This window comes from Sminthopsis crassicaudata, chromosome 3 (assembly GCF_048593235.1).
Source record: "Sminthopsis crassicaudata isolate SCR6 chromosome 3, ASM4859323v1, whole genome shotgun sequence".
Lineage (NCBI taxonomy): Eukaryota > Metazoa > Chordata > Mammalia > Dasyuromorphia > Dasyuridae > Sminthopsis > Sminthopsis crassicaudata.
Genome location: NC_133619.1, coordinates 607,639,503 through 607,660,002, shown reverse-complemented (window position 1 = coordinate 607,660,002; position 20,500 = coordinate 607,639,503). Strand labels below are relative to the sequence as shown.

At 40.2% G+C, this 20,500-nt stretch overlaps 1 long non-coding RNA gene across 1 annotated transcript; it reads right to left on the bottom strand.

Annotated features, from left to right (window-relative positions):
- Positions 1-283: 283 nt before the first annotated feature.
- LOC141559980 (uncharacterized) lies at positions 284-13,984 on the bottom strand. Its single transcript, XR_012487597.1, has 3 exons — positions 13,935-13,984; positions 3,856-3,969; positions 284-1,873 (listed from the first exon to the last, which is right to left on the bottom strand). It is a non-coding gene; the product is annotated as an uncharacterized LOC141559980 (long non-coding RNA).
- Between the last annotated feature and the right edge of the window lie 6,516 nt (positions 13,985-20,500).

Here is a 20,500-nt window from a genome sequence, read left to right as displayed (position 1 = left end):
TTCCTATGAAACCATCTATTTCATCATTGTTTACAGATTCCATGACATTTGCCCTTGCCCAATGCATAGGTCCTCTATTCCTTTCAGTTCCCAGTTTTTTTGCTGCTACAAAAAGAACCTTATACCTATGGGTCCTTTTTGCTCTTTCTTTGATCCTTTTGGAGGATAGACCTAAAACTTCTGGATCAAAGAGTAGATGGGCAAACTTGTGACTGGAGGGAGGGGGAGGCTAGTTTTAAATTGCCTTCCCAAATGACTGGACCAATTCATGGCTCTACCAAGAGTGGATCAATATGCTTGTTTTCCTACTGCCCTTCCAATAATCATCATTTTTCTTCTTTTGTCAACTTTGCCAACATGACATGAGATACAGCTTCTGTGTTATTTTAATTTGGACTCCTCTTAATAGTAGTGATTTGGATAGTGTTTTTTTAAAAATATAATTGTTGTGACTTCTATTGAAAACTGCTTGTTTTCATATCCTTTAACCATTTATCTATTGAGGAATGGCTCTTGTTCTTATGAAATTAAATCAGTTTCTTGGAAACAAGATGTTTATCAGACAAACTTGCTACCAAGATTTTGCCCCCAGTTACCTGTTTCCCTTCTAAGTTTAACTAACTTGATTCCTGCAAACACTTTTTAATTTTACATAATCAAAATTGTCCACTTCCGTTTCTATAATCCTCTCTAACCCTCCTAGAGTCATGAATTCCTGCCTTATCCATTGATCAGAAAGGCAATTTCTTTCTTATTCCTCTAATTTGAAGATAATGTGACTTTTTATAACAGTAATAACTAGCATTTTTAGGTCTAAATGTTGTATCCATTTGGAGCTTATCTTTGTTCTAATGACTGCTGCTGCCTTTTATTATTTTTTTTTAATCACTTATCTTTATCAGATCCTCCCACTAGTCTGGTAAGGTGGATCCAACAGGTGTCTTTGTTCAGCAGATAAGAAAACCACTGACTCTGAGTGTTTAAGGCAATCCAATTGCCCAAAGCTAATTCAATTATTTAGTGGTAGAACCTGGGCTAGAACCCAGCTCTCCCAGCTTTTGCTCCTAAAGTAAAGAAAAGTTTTCATTTATTTGGCTTAGCTTCTGAAGAGCCCAACGTCAGATGAAGACAGGTTTTGGGGGATGAGAGGAGAGGGTTTTGAGACTGATGGATGAAAAGATGAAAGATGACCATGGAGGAAATGGAGTGTCTGGCACTCTTATCAGCCTTATATAAAATGTAAAATGTAGTAACCTTTTAGTTGTTTTGTCATTTTTTTCACACAAACTATCTCATTTGATCCTCAGGACAATTCTGGAAGGTAGGAACTATGAAGATACCTGCCTGAAATTAGGTGTCTACAGGGAGACGAGGTTCCACCCTACATCACCATATTTGCTCAGAATGTTCTCTCTCTGAAATGTCCTCAAGGGTCCTAAACCGTTCTGTCCATCTTGGCCCACTGAACTCCTACCCACACATCAAAACTCAGCTCAGATTTTACCTCCAGGTTGCTGTCTCTAATTACTCTGGCCACTACTGGTTTTTCCTTCCTCTCTATACCCATTTGAATTGTCTTGGGATGATTCTCAAGATCATCTGGGTGGATAAGAGAGCCAGACACTGCGGAGCATTCCAACTCTATTGCAGAAAACATAATTCCTTTGGGTCGGCCACATTGTTCAAATGCCAAATGTACACGTAACAAAATAATTCTTTTATGGAGAATTCACACAAGGCAAGCACTCACAAGGTGGTCAGAAAAAGTGATATAAGGGAACTCTCGAGTTATCTCTTAAGATTCAATCGTATAATACAGGAGACACAGGCACGGTACCACTCAGCATGGCATGCCCAGGGAAGGTGCTGTGCCCTATGAACAAAGCAGAAGTGAATTAGGCCAGAAGAAGTGAAAAATGTGCAAAGTTAGAGAATCCTCCCCAAATGTTCACAAGGACTATCCGTCTGACCTGTGGCAGAGTGCTCTGAGCTTCTGTAAGTCTGATCAGCTATAGTCAGACGCAACTCGACTCTTAACATAAACCGTGTCATTTTGAGTCTCTGAGAACAAAGGACAACAACTAACCATACCCACAGTGTTATTTTATTATTTTTTTAACACTTTCCTCATTGCATTGATGACATTTGCCATAAAATAGAGTGTAATGTAGTAACATTTTTGTTGTTATTTTTTCAGTTGTGTCCAACTCTTCATGACCCCATTTGGGGTATTTTGGACAAAGATACTGGATTGATTTGCCATTTCCTTCTCCTTCTCATTTTATAGATGAGGAAGCTGAGGCAAATAGGGGGAAGTCACTTGACCAGGGTCACACAGCTAGGTCTGAGATCAGATTTGAACTCATGAAGATGAGTCTTCCTGATTCCAAACCCAGTGTTCTATCCAGTGTGCCGTCTAGAAGCATACTGTAGGTACTTAATAAATGCTTGCTTCCTTCTAGGATATCTGGAACTTTAGATGTCTCTATGGACATATGAGTGTTCAGAATCTTGGACACAGCACAGCAGGTAGTATTAATATTTAATAATTAATTATTATAATAACAAATAATTAAGTAGATATATTTAATATTAAATATATCTGACTTGTGGTCTAATCTAAGTTTTAGATTAGATCTAATTTTTAGATAGAAACTGATGACTAAAATATACTGATTCTTGGGGCACTGCTACCCTACTTTTAGCACATAGAGACCTCTGATAGGACTTTGTAAGGGAAATTTGTCTTTACCATGACTCCCTGGTCCCTGTTGAAGGCTAAAGGGTGTCTAATAGCTTGCATTTCTTTATCAGTCCTATGAAGCAGGGAACAATACTATTATTACTAATACTAGCATTTCTACAATATTTTAAGATTTGCAAATTATATCTTGATTTATGTTCACAACAGGACTATCTGGAAGGTGTTATTATTATGATCCTCAGTTTACAGATGGGGAAATTTGCCCAGAGCCACATAACTGGTTAGTGTCTGATGCAAGATTTGAACTCGGGTCTTCTCATTCCAGAAAGGGATATCTGTTGCCTAGAGGTACTGCAGCTGTGATGGCCTCTATTGACAGGTGAGGGGTGTTTGAAAAGAAAATTGAAATGGGAACAAAAAATACCACCTTTGTATCTAATTAACCTCATCTCCTTCCCTGTTCTCTAAGATTTCTTTCAGCTCCAGAATTCTGTTTCCTAACATTCCTTCCGTGTTTAAGGTTCTTCCCTCCACTTACATTCTGTGTTCTAAGATCTCTCCCAGCTCCTATATTTTCTCTTCTAAGGGCCTTCCTAACTCTGGCAATCTCTGTAGTCCCTCCCACATTTAAGATTCCTCCCCAGCTCTGACTTCTGTGTTCCAAGGACCCTCTAAGCTTTGACATTCTCTATTCTAAGATCTCTTCCAATTCTGATATTCTAAGAGCCCTTCCCAGTTCTCACACTTTGTATTTTAAATCTCCAGCTCTGAAATTCTATGTTCTATGGGTCCTCCAAACTTTGACATTCTGTGTTCTAAAATCCTCCCAGCTCTGACCTTCTGGGTTCCAAGGACCCTAGCATTCAGAGAATGACCCCACCTTCATCCATACTCTCTGGCCTGCTCCCCCCCATCCCAGCCCCTATCCCTACACCGTTCATTGAATGCACCCCCTCCCACACACGTACTTTGCTCCCCGGTCTGCAGCTTCCTCTGACAAACATTTTCCATCACTGTTCTGGTGCAAAGCAGGTTACAGGTGAAAACAATCTCAGAGGTTTCCGTTCTCTAGGTCCTCCCACTGTCTGGTTATTTACTGCCCCTGAGTATGTTCCAGGCCCAAGATGTAGACTTTAAAGAATTCAGCATACCCTGGAGTTGCCATTCCACGACAGGCCAGTTCTAGCTTGAATGGTCTGGATGGCCTAGGGCTGGTCTTCTCATATTCTGTTCACCGACCCATCCAGCTCTCCAAAGTTAGCATGCTACAGTTGAAAGAATGCTAACTTGAATCAGGTGATCTGGATTTGAATCCTATTTCTGATACTTCCTTGTGATCTTGGATAATTTCTTAATCCTTTTGGATATCCCCTTCTGTATATACGATGAAGGTGTTGAACTAAATGGTGTTTGGGGAATATCCTTTCAGTTCTAGAGCTGTGTATCTGTGATTCTTTCCCTAGGGAGCCTTTATCAGTTCCCAGCACCATCTAATCCTGTTGTCAGAGCAGAGAACTTAGCCTTGTACTACTACTTTTTGAATCTGATCTAAAAATGCATCGTTATCAACATCAATGATCTTCCATTTAACAAACTTTCTGAGGCAAATCACTCTCCATGAACCTCAGTTTCCCCATCTATGAAATTAGAAAGTTGGATCAGAAGCTCTCTGAAGAGCCATTTCATCTCTAAATCCATGTACTGAAATTCTTCCCATCTCTGATATTTTAAGTTTTTAGGTCTTATCTGATCCAAACATCTCACTTCTGGGCATTTTCTCTGGATGTCTCTCATACCTTCAACACATTCCTCCCTCCTCTCTGACTACTGACCTCATGGCTAAAATTCCACTCTTTCCAGGATGTCTTCTCCAGTCCCTGCTCTCCCAGTGCCTTCTCTCTGTTGATTATTTTCTATTTATTCTGTTCATTACATGCTTTGTATATATTTGTTTGCATCTTCTCTCCCCTATTAGGTCCTAAGTTCCTTGAAGGCAGGGACTGACTTTTGCCTTTTTCTGCAACTTAACACATTTGGCACATAGTAGGTGCTTAATAAATATTAATTAATTAGTTCTATTTTCTGAGACCCCTCCCAGCTCTGACAGTCTATGTTCTAAGGTTTCTCCCAGCTCTGACATTCTGGGTTCTAGAGCCCTTCCAGCTCTGATATTCTGGGTTCTAAGGTTTCTCCCAGCTCTGACGTTCTGGGTTCTAAGAGCCCTCCAGCTCTGACAGTCTGTCCCCTAGGCAGGTTGAAGACCACGACAGCGATACCCAGCCCCTCTCTGGGGAGGCTGGGCGCTGGGCCTGCAGCTCTAGGCAGGATCTCCTCTCCAGCCCCTTGAGGGCTGGCACAGCCTCCATAAACAGGCAATGCAAACCTGCAGCTGTGAAGCCAGGTGCTAAGGGAGAGAGTGGGACAGGAAATGAGTCTGCCATTTCCCCACTCTCCTTTCTTATTTGTTTGAGAAGCAACTTCACTTTCTAAATTGGTCACTGTAGCCAGAGCCCACCTGGCCTGGAGGCCTCCTATGGGGGAAAGCTGAAGGGGAAGGGGAAGCTTGGGCAGGGAGGGGGCTCTTCTCAGTCCTGATGGGCAGCTCCGGGTGAAGCCATGGGGGCAGATGGACCTGGCCTTGAGCAACCACAGCGCCAACCAGTATTCAGCTACCTGCATTATTAGGGCACCATTACTTCTGGGTGTGTCAGGCAGGTTGGTTCCACTGGCCTAGTACCAGGCTAGACACAAATTGCCCCCAGGGTGATTATTATGAATATCAATAATCAATCTACCAAAAAATTAGTTTGGATAAATAATTTCCCTTTTTTTTTTTTTGACTCAGTTGATGTATTAATAAAATATTTTTTTAATTAAAAAAATAAAATAATAAAATTGAGCTTGATTGAGCTCTAATATGACTTCTGACTCTGATCTATTAGGTCTATCAATAAAATCCGGCTAAATGGTCTCTAATGTTCCTCCCAGCTCTGACCTCCCGGGTTCTAAGGGCCCTCCCAGCTCTGACATCCTGGGTTCTAAGGGCCCTCCCAGCTCTGACCTCCCGGGTTCTAAGGGCCCTCCCAGCTCTGACCTCCTGAGTTCTAAGGGCCCTCCCAGCTCTGACCTCCCGGGTTCTAAGGGCCCTCCCAGCTGTGACCTCCTTGGTTCTAAGGGCCCTCCCAGCTCTGACCTCCTGGGTTCTAAGGGCCCTCTCAGTTCTGACCTCTTGGGTTCTAAGGGCCCTCCCAGCTCTGACCTCCTGAGTTCTAAGGGCCCTCTCAGCTCTGACCTCTTGGGTTCTAAGGGCCCTCCCAGCTCTGACCTCCTGGGTTCTAAGGGCCCTCCCAAATCTGACATTCTGCGTTCTAAGGGCCCTCCCAGCTCTGACATACTGGGTTCTAAGGGCCCTCTCAGCTCTGACCTCCTGGGTTCTAAGGGCCCTCCCAGCTCTGACATACTGGGTTCTAAGGGCCCTCCCAGCTCTGACCTCCTGGGCCTTGGACTAGGAGGCTCCTTTCTTAGCTCCCTGTAGTGACCTAAACCCTTCTGCAACTTCCCCTCCGAACCTGTTTTTACTCTGTATAAGAGAAGAGTCTGGACTAGTTGCTTACACAGAATCTTGTAACCTTGTACAAGTCACTTCCCAGCTCTAGATTGCAAATGTCAGTATTTAATTTCCTCATATGTAAAATAAGAATAATCATAGCATTTATCTCCCAAGATTTTGGTGAGGTTCAAATTAGACAATACTTGTTAAACCGCTTAGCTCAGTGTCCAGTACATAATAGGTGCTTAATAAGGGCTCCTCCTCCTTCCTTTTTGAGTTACCTATTGTATACAGTGCCTTGTGTAAAGAATTGAAAAAAATTAAAAAAAAAAAAAAAGCAATAATAGCTGTTGGCATTGCATCACACTTGATGATTCGCAAAAAACTTTACAAACACTGTTTTAAATGATCTAAAGAGCACCTACTCTGTGCCAGGCACTATGCTAAGTGCTGTACAAATATTATCTCATTTGAGCCTCACAACAACCTTGGGAGATGGGTGCTGTCATGATCTCCATTCTACAATTGAAGAAACTGAGGTATAGAGAGGCGAAGTGTCTTGCTCAGGGTCACACAGCTATTAAATATCCAAGGTCAAATTTTGAACTGACTCTAGAGCCACTGTTTTATCTAATATGCTTTATCTAGAAGCCTCACATTTATGTAGCCTAAGAAATGCTAGTAAATATTTAACTACTAGATCTGATATGTACCACAAAAATATACACAGAGCAGATTTTAAAGTTAAATCTGCATTATTAACATTTTCCCCATCACTTTTAAAAGTCTAGATAAATTAATATAACATTTGCCCATTTCTGTAGTATAAATACTTATATTGAAAATTTAACAACCAGCTCTCCCTAGTGGAATTGAGAGCCAGTTGTTCAGTTATATCTGATTCTTTGTGACCTCTTTTGGGGGTTTTCTTGGCAGAGATACTAGAATGTTTGGTTTGCTATTTTGCTCTCCAGCTCATTTTACAGACGAGGAAACTGAGGCAGACAGGGTAAAGTAATTTGCCCAGGATCACACAGCTAGTAGATGTGTTTGAGGCTGGATTTGAACTCTGGAAGATGATTTTTCCTGACTCCAGATCCAACACTCTATGCAACATGGTGCCATTTAGCTCCCCCAGGAAGCCAGACTTCCCTGTAAAGCAATTGAAAATCTAACAAGTGTCTTGCTTATACTAGAACCCATCTGAGTCTTCTACCAACCCAAAAAAGGGGCTACAAACATTATCATCCCGAATTTTACATCTGAAAAAAGTGAGGTTGCTAGAAGGATTTCCTGGTCCTAAATCTAGGGCTCTTTGCTCTGGGGCCGGCTAGGATTCGTGGCCTGATGGAGCTTAAAATTTGGTATATAAACCCTGCACCCCAATAGCTCCACACACCACAAAATGACCCTTGATGAAGGCTTTAAAGGGATGCAAGCCAAGAGCTCCACAAGTTCTAGCTGAGGGACCTCTGGCACTTTTCTTGGGAAAGATGGTTTTTCCAATGGGTTTAAGGAAGAAGAAAGAGTACCACATACTTATATGGGGTATATGGGATATACAGGGAGGACTAGCATTTCTCCCCCTTCCATTTACCTTGTATTTATTTATCAGGAAAAGTGAGGGTAGGGATGGGTTATGAAGGGCTTGGGACACCAAAAAGAGAATTTAATATTTGCTCCTGGAGATGATAAGGAGCCACTGGGGTTTGTGGAGCAGTGATATGGTCAGAACACAACTTTAGAGAAATCCCTTTGATATATGAATGGAGAACAAATTGGAGTGGGGACAGACTTGAGGCAGGTGGACCCACAAGCAGTTATTGCAATAGTCCAGGGCTTGCACTAGAATGGGGGCAGTAACAGAGGAGAGAAGGGGAATTATATTCAAAAGATGTTCCAAAGATGAAATGGACAGGCCTTGATGGCAGATTGGTGTTGGGGGAGGGAAGGATGGTAGAAAAGTCAAATTTGACTCCTAAATCTCAAGCCTGAGGAATTGGGAGGATGGAGTTGTCTTATAGTAGCAGGTAAGGTAGGAGGGAAGGAGAGGTTAAGGGAGAAAATTATGAGTTCTGTTTTGGACATGTGATTAAGATGACTATTGGATATCCAGCTGTGGATGTCTGAAAGGCAGTGGGAAATTCAGGATTGGAGGTTGGTAGCGAGGTTGAGGCAGAATAGGTAGATCTGAGAATCATTAGCACAGAAATGACCATTAAACCATGGGAGCTGATGAGATCACTAAGAGAAATGGTGTAAAGGGATATAACATTGTTCAGTCATTTTTCAGTCATGTCTGACTTTTCATGACTCCATTTCGGATTTTCTTGGAAAAATTATTGAAAGGCTTTGCCATTTCCTTCATTTTACAGATAAAGAAACTGAAGTAAACAGGGTAAAGTGACTTGCCCAGAGTCGCACAGCTAGTGAGTGTCTAAGGCCAGATTTGAAGTCAGGAATTCCTGATTCCTGGCCCAGCACTCCATTCATTGTGCCATCTACTCCTGGAACACCTATGGGTAAAGAGCATGATCTCAGATCCAGGAAAGGAAATTGAGAAGAAGCAATCTGATAGGAGGAAAACCAGGAGAGAGGAGTGTCCCAAAAACTTAGAGAGAAGAGTACCAAGGAAAAAAGAGTGACCAACATATCAATAGCGGCAGAGAGGTCAAGCAGGATGAGGATGGAAAAAAGGCAACTAAGAGATCATTGGCAAAACATTACTTTTTTCCTGTTCTGTGGCCTCTGTTTTAATTATTAGTAGAAGTACTTCGAGGCAAGTTTTTGTATGTCAAAGTTTTGTTTTCTACTTTCATAATTGCAATTATATATATAATATACTTTTTGATTGTGCCTTATGCCATAAGGTGAAAAATAGACATGAAGACATTGTGATAGGGTTGATCTTAAGACACCATTAATGCATAATTGTATTAAAATTAGTAATTGATTTAAAAAAGAGAGAGCACCTTTGGAAACTACTTTCAGGGGAATGATAAAACTCCCCTGAATTTTGTTGTTGTAGTGCATAAGGCACCAGCCCTGAAGTAAGAAAGACACTTGATGGTACAGGGTTAAGAGAGAGGAAAGAACATGGAGCCCCTTGTTGTAGACACCCTTTCAAGGAGATTAACTATAAAAGGCCGAAGAGATCTAGGACTATAATGAATGGGGATGAAAGGATGAAGTGAGAATTTCTGGAGACTGGGGGAGACATGGGCATATTTATTAGCAGTAGAGAAGGAGCCAGTAGACAGGGACAGATTGAAAATAAGTGAAAGAGTGGGAATGATAGAGGGGCCAGTTTATTGGAGATGGGATGAAATGAGATTGCTTTGCAAACTAACCAAAGATTAAGAAAAAAATCTAGAATATGGAAATATGTTTAGAAGAATTACACATGTTTAACCTATGTTGGATTGCTTGCTGTCTAGGAGAGGGCAAGGGGAGAAGGAGGGAGAAAAATTTGGAACACAAGGTTTTGCAAAGGTGAATGTTAAAAACTATCTTTGCATGTATTTGAAAAATAAAAAATCTATAATGTGAGGCAGCTAGATGGCACAGGGGATTAGATTGCTGGCCCTGAAGTCCAGAGGATCTGAGTTCAAATACTGACTCAAGCACTTAATACTTCCTAGCTGTGTGACCCTGGGCAAGTCAGTTAACTCCAATTGCCTCAGCAAAAATAAAATAAAATAAAATAAAAAGGTCAAATGTGAGGCAGGAGACAAGGAGACATTAGTGATGTGAGATGAGGAAGGGGAGAAAAGGGTATTCACAGCAAATGGCCCAAGTATTGTTCTATACAATATGTGCTATGGTTCTCAGCTGAGAAAATGGGGAGCCATGGGAAGTTTGAGGAGAAATGACAAGGTCTGGAAGAGCTTCTGTGGAGAGTGAGATAGTGAATTGATAAAGGAAGTATAATAGAATTGCCAGGCAGCAGAAAGGGCCAGTTAAAGTTGTGTAACATAAATTTGTGGTGGACCCAATTAGAATAGTTGCATGATTTTTTTCCCTTTCATTAAACAGAAGTTAATTCAACTCAATAAACATTTATTAACCACCAGTTCTGAGGATACAAAAACAAAACAATCTTTGTTTTTGAGGAGTTCGTATTAGGAGAGATGATATATGGGTATATACAAAATTTAAAAGGTAAAGTCTTTTTGGTTTGTTTGATTTTTTTGGGGGGGGGGTAGCTGTACCAAAGAAGAAAATGTAGGTACAGAGGACATTGCTTTGAGGAACATTAAAGGGGCAGGAAATAGATGATGATTCAACTAAGGAAACTGAGGAGCAGTCAAACAAGAAGGCAGGGAACCAGGAGAGAGATGTGTCATAGAAGCAAATGAAGGAGAAAGTATGTAAAAGGAAGTGGTGGTCAGTAGTGAGAGCTGCCTAAAAGCATCCTAAAAGGATGAGACTAAGCTTTACTATCAAGAACTCCTTAGCTATAGGATTGTGTTTGGCTTCACTAGGCATATGTATTACAAGATTTCTCTTTTCTTTTTCTCCCAGAGGGAAAATGGGAGGGAGAGGAAATGATATTTCAGTTAATTTAAAAAAAAAAAAAAACTTTAAAAATTCTAAAAAGAGCTCATTGGTATTATAGTGCATAGAGCACTGGGCCTAAACAAAGAAATATACTAGCTGTGTGACTCTGGGCAAGTCATTTAACTCTGTTTGCCTCAGTTTCCACATTGGTAAAATGAGCTGGAAAAGGAAATGGCAAAGCACTCCAATATCTCTGCCAAGAAAATCCTAAATCGGGTCACAAAAAGCCAGACCTGACCACACAACAACCATATGATAGATAAAGAGTTGGCTAAGAGTCACTAGGACCTAGATTCAAGTATTACCATAGTTATCTATCTGTGAGCTGAGGTAGGTCATTTAATCTCTAAGGAGTCCAGACCTCTCTAAGAAGCTAATCAGCATTGGTGGACTACCACTGTCTTTCTGAGAGGTTTCTAAAGCAGATCCACTTTTTAAAAAAGGCCATTGTTAACCTCGAAGAGAATGCTTTCAGAGGAACAACAGGGTCAGAAGCCAGGGTATAAGCTGAGTAGAGACAGCAAGTGTGGAGGACTCTTTCTAGGAATTTAGCAGTAGGCAGAATGCCCAGGCTAAGGGAAGGTTTTTTAAGAATTGGGTACAACTGATCATGGATGTGAGCAACCAGAAAGAGATGGAAGATAGAATGAAATTGGCCATTGAGAAAAGATCCCTAAAAAGAAAATGTCGAGGATGGGATTAAGGGAACCAATACCAGGACAAGAAAGAAGGGCCACCTCATTATCTAATCCAGGAGTAGAAAATGGGTGAAATTGTAGAGAAATTTGGAAGTAGAGATTGGGGAGATGAAGCATCTTAATGGATTGGAGGGGAGGGAAGGGAGGAGAGCTAGAATTGGTTTTTAATCTCTTCTTAGACATTAACTGTATGACCCTTGCCAAGTCACTTTACCAAGTTAATGTCATTTAAGGTCCCCTTCAGCTAGTAATATGCTGGTAGATATTTAATGATCAGGCTCTGAAGCAGGAAAAATGTGCCCATGCCACATTATTAAGTTTAATCTGCATTTTCTCCATAGCTTTGTTAAATATAGACAAAGTATAAATCAAGCCCTGAAGTGGTGTTTGCCTAATTATGAAGCATAAATACTTGCAATGAAAACTGGACAAACAGTCCCAGACTATTGGAGCTGGCTGCAGCTCTCTCATAAATAGATCTGGTAACCTCATCTTTTCACTACAGCAAAAGCCAAGAGAGGAGAGAGCTGGGTGGGAGGAAATTGAAGGCTTGAGGAAAGAACCACTCTGGTCAAATCAGAGGCAGATCAGCTAGATGGCAAAGTGGATAGAGAACCAGCCCTGGAGTCAGGAGGACCTGAGAGAAGGAAGGAAGGAAGGAAGGAAGGAAGGAAGGAAGGAAGGAAGGAAGGAAGGAAGGAAGGAAGGAAGGAAGGAAGGAAGGAAGGAAGGAAGGAAGGAAGGAAGGAAGGAAGGAAGGAAGGAAGGAAGGGAAGGAAGGAAGGGAAGGAAGGAAGGGAAGGAAGGGAGGGAGGAGGGAAGGAAGGAAAGAAGGAAGGGAAGGAAGGAAAGAAGGAAGGAAGAAGAAAGGAAGGAAGAAAATGAATCCTTCCCAACTGAGATAAAGTAACTGAAATCTGAAGTAGACTCAAGGGAGTTTTGTGATGCCTTCTAGGCTAAAGATGATGAGTGGAGATGGATGGTGGAGAATGACAAATGATGGGAAGGTGCAGGGCTTGGGGACTCAAGGATGGAAGATGATGTATTGTTCAACTGGTTAACAATGGTTAGCTGTATCCTTTCTCCTCACCTCCATGCCCTCTCTTCCTTGATTCAGCCCCAATCTTCCTTTTTTGTAAGAGTCCTTTTCTGGTCCCTGCTCCTCTCTACTCCCATGACTAGTACCAGCCGCCCCCCACCCATGGCCTCCTATTTACACTGTATAAATGTGCATGTATGTATGTGGTTCGTTGTGTGTATATATGTATACGTGTGTGTGTGTGTATCTGTATTATTAGCATGCAGCCTTTCCAGAAGTCAGTGAAATCCCTAAGGACAGAGTTTGGGTTTTGCCTTTCTTTGTATTTCTAGGACATAACATAGTGCCTTACATACAGTAAGTGCTTAATAAAAGTTAGAGAAGGAGGAAGAGGAATAATGGTAGTTGGAGGACAAGGTGATGGGCTGGAAGAACAAAGAAGGATTTGTTTGCCTTTTCTCCCTCACTGTCTGGAACAGAAGGAGAACTGAGACTGCTTTTGCAGAGGATAGTTAAATGGGGTAGGGATGTCCCTGGAGTATGTGTGAGGAAGAGGACATATGGCCTGTTAGCCATTAGAACCCTGGACTTAAGCTTAAGGACATTGAGGTCCCCTTTTCTCTTTGACAGTGACTCCTGATGGGATTTGAATCCTTTTCTGGACTTTACTTATCTCATCTGTCAAATGGGGCAATAATCCTGGCCCCTACCTTCCCCACAAGGCTGTTGGGGAAAAAGCAGTTACATAAATGATCAAGTGCTATGTCAGGTCCCTCCCAGGGAAGCCAGACTGCATTTGACTTTCACTTGGATGGTTTCCCAGAGAAATAATCACACCTGTTTATGAGATATTTTCACATCCCCACAACTTTGTCATCCAGGCTTTTCGACATCTCTGGGAAGTGAAGGCATTATTATCCCCATTTTACAGAAGAGAACCAAGAAATGGGGGGGCTGTGACTTATCCAGGATCATACATAGGCTCCTGAGAGCTGGAACTAAGTTGGGACCTCCTGGCTCCCAGCCCAAGGCCCTTCTCTCTCCAATACAATGTCAACGGGAACCCTCCGAGCTCAAGAAGGGCCAAAGTGGCACCCCTGGGAGCTAAAGCTCCTCCGGCAGCTGGGCTCAGGGGGAGTGGGGGCAGAGCGCCTGGGAGTGGGCGTCGGCATCAGCGTGGCAGCCAGCCCTGGCCCTGCCCGGTTTCCTGGTAACCCCTGCCGGGGCTGAGGGCAGAGAGCGTGGGGGCGTGGGGAGCGAGAGAGACTCTCAGTGAGAGTTGGTGACGGGTCAGGCGCCCTGGGTCCCCGGCGGCAGGTGAGTGGGTGTCGAGGAAAGGAGGCAGGGGAGAAAACAGGACGCCGCAGAGATCAGATTACTCACCTGCAGCTGCCGTGCCGGGCTAATAAAAGAGCTAAACTTCCTGTTGTTTCTTCACTCCCTCCCTTCTCCTCCCCCGGCCCCGGCCCGGAGCAGCTGCTGTGGCAAGGGGGAAGGCGGAGCCTCCGAATGCCGCTCAGGGGCAGACCCGTGGGCACCGGGCACTCCCGCGTGGCCCGCAAAGGCGCCCTCGGAATAACGTGATGGTTCTGCAATCAGCCCGGAGGCAGGGACGGTCCGAACTGGGAGCACTTAGAACATGGGATGTCAGGGCTGGAGCACTTAGAACATGGGATGTGAGGGCCCAGAACTCTTAGAACACAGAATATCAGGGCTGGGAGCGCTTAGAACATGGGATGTCAGGGCTGGGAGCATTTAGAACATGGGATGTCAGGGCTGGAGCACTTAGAACATGGGATGTCAGGGCTGGAAGCATTTAGAATATGGGATGTCAGGGTCCGGAACTCTTAGTACACAGAATATCAGGGCTGGGAGCGCTTAGAACATGGGATGTCAGGGCTGGGAGCATTTAGAACATGGGGTGTCAGGGCCCGGAACTCTTAGAACACAGAATATCAGGGCTGGGAGTGCTTAGAACATGGGATGTCAGGGCTGGGAGCATTTAGAACATGGGATGTCAGGGCCTGGAACTCTTAGAACACAGAATATCAGGGCTGGGAGTGCTTAGAGCATGGGATATCAAAGCTTTTAGGTCCTTTAGAACATGGAATATCAGAGGTGGGAGGGCTCTTAAGATATAAAATATCAGAACTGGGGAAAAACTTTAGAACACAGAATATCAGAGTTGAGAGAAATTTAAGAATACAAAACATTAGGACACAGAATTTCACAATAGGAAGGAATCTCATAACATGGAATGCTAAAATAATAATGATTGTTGACATTTAGATGGTTCTTGAACAGCCCTACAAAGTGTTTTTCATACATCATAATTTTATAGTGTTCTAAGGATTACAAAACATTCTTCATCACAACTCTTGAATTAAGAAAAGCAAGCCTTTTCAAATAAAGAAACTGAGACCCAGAAAAGGAAAATGATGGCCTCATTTTTTTATATTCATAGCAACCCAGTAAGGTGAGGAGAACACCTCTATTTTAAAGCTTGATCAATTTTATTTGTATCTTTTGTTTTTATATCACCTTTATTCCCAAATCTCTTTTTCTCTCCCTCTTTTCTTCCCTCCTTCCATCCTCCCTTCTCTTTTCTCTCCCTCAGAAAGCCATTCATTGCAATCGAATTAGAAAGAGAGACAGAGAAAGCAATTTCACTAAACTAACCAACATATGGATTTGGTGTGACAGTACATGCATTTTCCCCCACCTTTTCTTAAAAAAAAAAAAAAAAAAAAAAATGAGGTATATTTTTCATTTCTTTTTTCCAAGTGATACTTGGTCATTCTGATCACACTATTCCATTTTTACAGTTCTTTTCATTTCTACATTGTGATCACTGTTGTTTTTCTGGTTCAGCCTCCTTCAATCTGCATCAAATCATGTAAGCCTTTTTGTGCTTCTCAAGATCCTTCACATTTATTGCTTCGTAAGGCACAGTAATATTTTATTACATTAATGCATTACAATTTGTTTAACAGTTATCCCCTTGAAGGGCATTGACTTTATTTCTAGTTCTTTGCTGCCACAAAAAGTAAAATAGTACCACTTTCTAGATAAGCTGAGGTCAATAGTAATTCAATTGAAGTGACTTGATCAAGATCAGACAGGAAGTGGTAAATAGTAGAACCAAGACTAGACCCCAGAACTTACAAAATTTACAGCTGTCAGAGATCTTAGAGGTCCAAATACTTAATTTTATGGATGAGGAAAATGAAGCCTAAAAGGGGAACTAATTTACCCAAGATCATACAAAAGAAGTATTTGAATCCAGGAATATCCAACCCCAAATCTATTGTTCTTTCCACTACATCATATTGTCCTGCTTCCAAGTTCAGAGTCCTTTTCCTGATTCAATTATATTATTATATATTATAGCTTGCTTATCTGCTAATTGGCTTAAATCTACATGGAAATTGCCTATAATTTTAGCCTATACCATCTCAGGGTAACAAATGCTCTCATACATGAGCCTACAGAAAGACAGCATGTCACAGTGTTAATTAAACAGTAAGATAGCAATTTCTGGCTAAGATAGCTGTTTGAATGCCCATTGCTCAATTCCTAGATGCCTACTCTAGCAAAATCCTTAATGGAGCAACGCCTGGCTTTAGTACAAAGCCCCAATTCAGGAATCAAAATTGAGATCAAGATAAAATTGAGTAAACCCATATTTTAAACATTATTCAAATCCAGAGTCTAAAGTAGGAAAAAAATAACCCTGTTAACTGCATTTAGAGAATCAAAGAAAAAAATTAATTTTTCACAAAATATTATTCTCTACAAGCAAGAGATTAAGAATGAAATAAAATCTCTGGAGGAAAGAATTGAAAGGAAAACAACTAGTTCAGAAGTGAAATGGGGAGCCTTATCCAAGAAATGGATTTTCTGAAAACAAATCTAAATGAAACAAAAATCAATGACTACATGAGAAAGAAAGATATAATAGAACAAAATGAAAAAGTAGAAAAAATAGAAGTATAAAATATATAATATCAAAGTCAACTGATCTATACACGATATTTTAACATCTGATCAAAGAGAGATATTTTAAGAATCACTGGCCTACCTGACAACCCTAATAAAAATAATAATAAATGATAAATGAAAACTATCTGGAACTATTCAAACCAGAAGACAAAGTAAAGGGAAAGGCCTAAGAATTTCATAGCCCTAACGCAAATCTCCTCTGCCCATTAAAAAAAAAAATCCTACAAACAGTTCAAGTACTAAAGAACCATAGTCAGCTAAATAAAATTGCTTACCATTTCAGGGAAGAGGAAGGAGAAAAAGGTAGGGAGAAAATTTGGAATTCATTTTTTTAAAATGATTCTTGGGGCAGCTAGGTGGCGCAGTGGATAGAGCACCAGCCTTGAATTCAGGAGGACCGGAGTTCAAATCTGCTCTCAGACACTTGACACTTGCTAGCTGTGTGACCCTGGGCAAGTCACTTAACTCCAGCCTCAGAAAGAAAAAAAAATTATAAAAAATGATTGTTAAAAATTATCTTTACATGGAAAAAAGTACTATTTTAAAAAGAACCATAATCACACATCTGACAGTTTCTGCTTTAAATGAGAGGCCATCTTTGAATATAATATTAGTCTGCCAGTTAGTCAATAAGTATATATTAAGAACTTACTATGTGCCAGATAGGTAGGTTGGATGGACAAAGTGCTGGGCCTGGAGTCAGGAAGACACATCTTGAATTAAAATCTGGCCTTAAGTACTTATTAGCTGTGTGACCCCAGATAAGTCACTTCACCCTGTCTGACTCAGTTTCATTTATCTATAAAATGAGCTGGAGAAGAAAATGGCAAACCTCCAGTATCTTTGCCAAGAAAATGTCAAATAGGGTCATGAAGAGTTCGACAGGACTGAAACAACTGAACAACAGCAACAACAAATGTGCCAGATATTGTGCCCTAAGCACGGGGAATACAAATATAAAAACAAGAAAGATGGTCCCTACCCTCAAGGAACTTCCTTTTTAATGAGGAAAGACAACTTCGAAAAGGAAACTGAAAGGGAGGATGGGGAGAAGTTGTCCAAGTGAGAGATGATGGAGGATCTGATTTGAAGCTTGGCAAGAAAAGAAGAGATAATTTCAATAGACTTGGATGGAAAATGCTATCAACTGCCAAAAGTGAATTATGGAGACTGAATGTGGATGAAAGAATAGTATTTTCACCTTTTTTGTTTGTTTTTTTTCTTTCTTGTGTTTTTTTCCTTTTTATTCTGATTTTTCTTGCACAACATGACAAATATGGAAATGTTTAAAAGAATTGTACATATTTAACCTAAAAAAAAGTGAAATGAAGAGATAGCTGGCTCTGGTGACTTTCTTAAATGGAAATCCAATGTGTGTTTTTTCAGGGCTAGAACGATCTTCTAGGTTGTTTTTTTTCCCCCTGGACCATGATATAAGTGTCTAGTTTGTAATTTGGTAACAAATGAAAAGCTGTTTTTTTTAAATATGGCAAAAGGCAAAATAAATAAATACATGAAGGTTTGTAACCAAGAATAACTAATTCTACAAAGCTAAGGATGTAATTTAAGAAGAAAAAAATGGAAAAGATGTTTAATGAAAATACCAGAACTGAGTAGGAATACGAAAATACCAACCTAGGAAGTTTAGTTTACTTGAACAAATGTAAGGAACTGCACAATGAAAAGCTAACATTTTAATAGGAGAAAAAGAAATAAGTATACTTTCAGAACTGTCTTTAAAGGGTATTGAGGGTGATCAGTAAAAGGAAAAAAAACAAACCTACAAGCCTTGAGAGTGGATTGGTTCTGTTCTAAAGCTTTTAAGAGGAGAAAGAGAAAAGCTTCGTGAAAAGACAAATATACAACATACATTCTTTTCTGGTTCTGCTCTTTTCACTTTGTATCTTTTTATATAAGTCCTTTCAGGTTTTTGTGAAATCTGCCTGGTCATCATTTGCATTGAATAATGATATTCTTACATTCATATGTCACAACTTCTTTGGCCATTCTCCAGTTGATGGGCATCCCCTAAATTTCCAATATTTTTACCACTATGAAAGGAACTGCTATATTTTTGCACATAAAGGTCCTTTTCCTTTTTTATCATGTGCTTTTTTAAAAGCAAAAGAAGTATAAAGTGGAGAATAATGTTTTCTTATAAAATACTCTTTTGTATTCTTCTATATATAGAAATACTCATTATTTTAAAAATAATGTTAAAAATAAATAATGAGTTTTAACTTTTTTGAAAATAAATATTATACTTTAACTTATTTATGTATGTATTTATGTATGGGACTACCTGCCATTTAGGGCAGGGGATGGGGGAAAGGAGGGGAAAAGTTGGAACAGAAGTTTTTGCAAGAGTCAATGTTGAAAAATTACCCATGCATATGTTTTGTATATAAAAAGCTAAAATAAAAAATAAAATAAATAAATGTTAACTATTCAATAGTTAGGTAGGGTAAGGATTGAAGGTAAAGTAAAATCGAGGTTATTATGATAAATGCAGGTAGATAATAGCTACAGAAATTTTTTTTTTTATAGTTGAGGTGAAATGTGATTAAGATCATCCAAGTTTCTGCAATCAAGTTTTATTATTGTTGTCGTTAAATTGTAACTAATTATTTTAAAAAGTATTCAACAGGGAATTTTAATTAACTAAATACAACATCTGGATCACCCACCAGCTACCAGCTCAAACTTTGTCAATTACTGACTTGTGCACAAAAGGTAGACCTTTTCCTATGAATTCTATAATCTCCACTATCTGCCAGGGAGTATTCAGCCTGTAAAATACCTAGGCCATTCCCTCTAGTGGCAATGTAACATAAAGTGAGAATGATGAAACATCTTTGATTAATCCTTGCTAGATACTGAGCCCTTGTTTAGCCCAGGGGATGGTATGACATAGTGTTCAAAATATTAAAATATGAAATCTATTGCATATACCTAGCTCAGGGACCCAGTTTGTGCTGAATTCTATTCTCTCAAGCATTCACCAATTTATTAATAGATTCAGAGGCAAAGCAAGTTATAATTACATGGTTTATTGCAAAGCTTCTTATTAAACTGTGAGTCGTGGCTCTATGTGGGGTTGTATAGCTGAATATGTCATGAAATTGTGATTTATTATCAGTAAATGTTTGATTTTGTATATCTATATAGTCGGGGTCTCATAAAAATTTGTTGGCTGAAAAGGGGTTGTAAGTGGAAAAATGGTTTCTTCCTCAATCGTATTTTCCTTTTCCAAATACATGTAAAGATAGTTTTCTTTTTTTTATTAATTTTATAATTATAATTTTTTGACAGTACATATTCATGGGTAATTTTTTACAACATTATCCCTTGTACTCACTTCTGTTCCGAATTTTCCCCTCCTTCCCTCCACCCCCTCCCCTAGATGATAGGCAGTCCCATACATGTTAAATGTGTTATAGTATATCCTAGATACAATATATGTGTGCAAAACCAAACAGTTCTCTTGTTGCACAGGAAGAATTGGATTCAGAAGGTAAAAATAACCTGGGAAGAAAGACAAAAGTGCAGACAGGTAAAGATAGTTTTCAACATTCATTTTTGTAAGACTTTGTGTTCCAAATTTTTCTCCCTCCTTTCCTTACTTTCCCCCTCCCCAAGGCAGCAAACAATCTGATATGGGCTAAACATATGCAATTCTTTTAAACATATTTTCATATTTGTCATGTTATACCAGAAAAATCAAAACAAAAAGGGAAGAAGGATGGAAAAAAATCTAAAAAGGCCTGGTTCATTGTACCTGAGATAGCTAGGTTAGGTCAGCTAATAGAGTGCCAGGCTTCAGGAAGACTTGAGTTCAGACTTCAGATACTTACCTGCAAATCCATTTATACTCATTTGCTTCAGTTTCCTTATCTGTAAAATTGGGATGATAATAGCACCTACTTCCCAGGATAGGTGTGAAACTT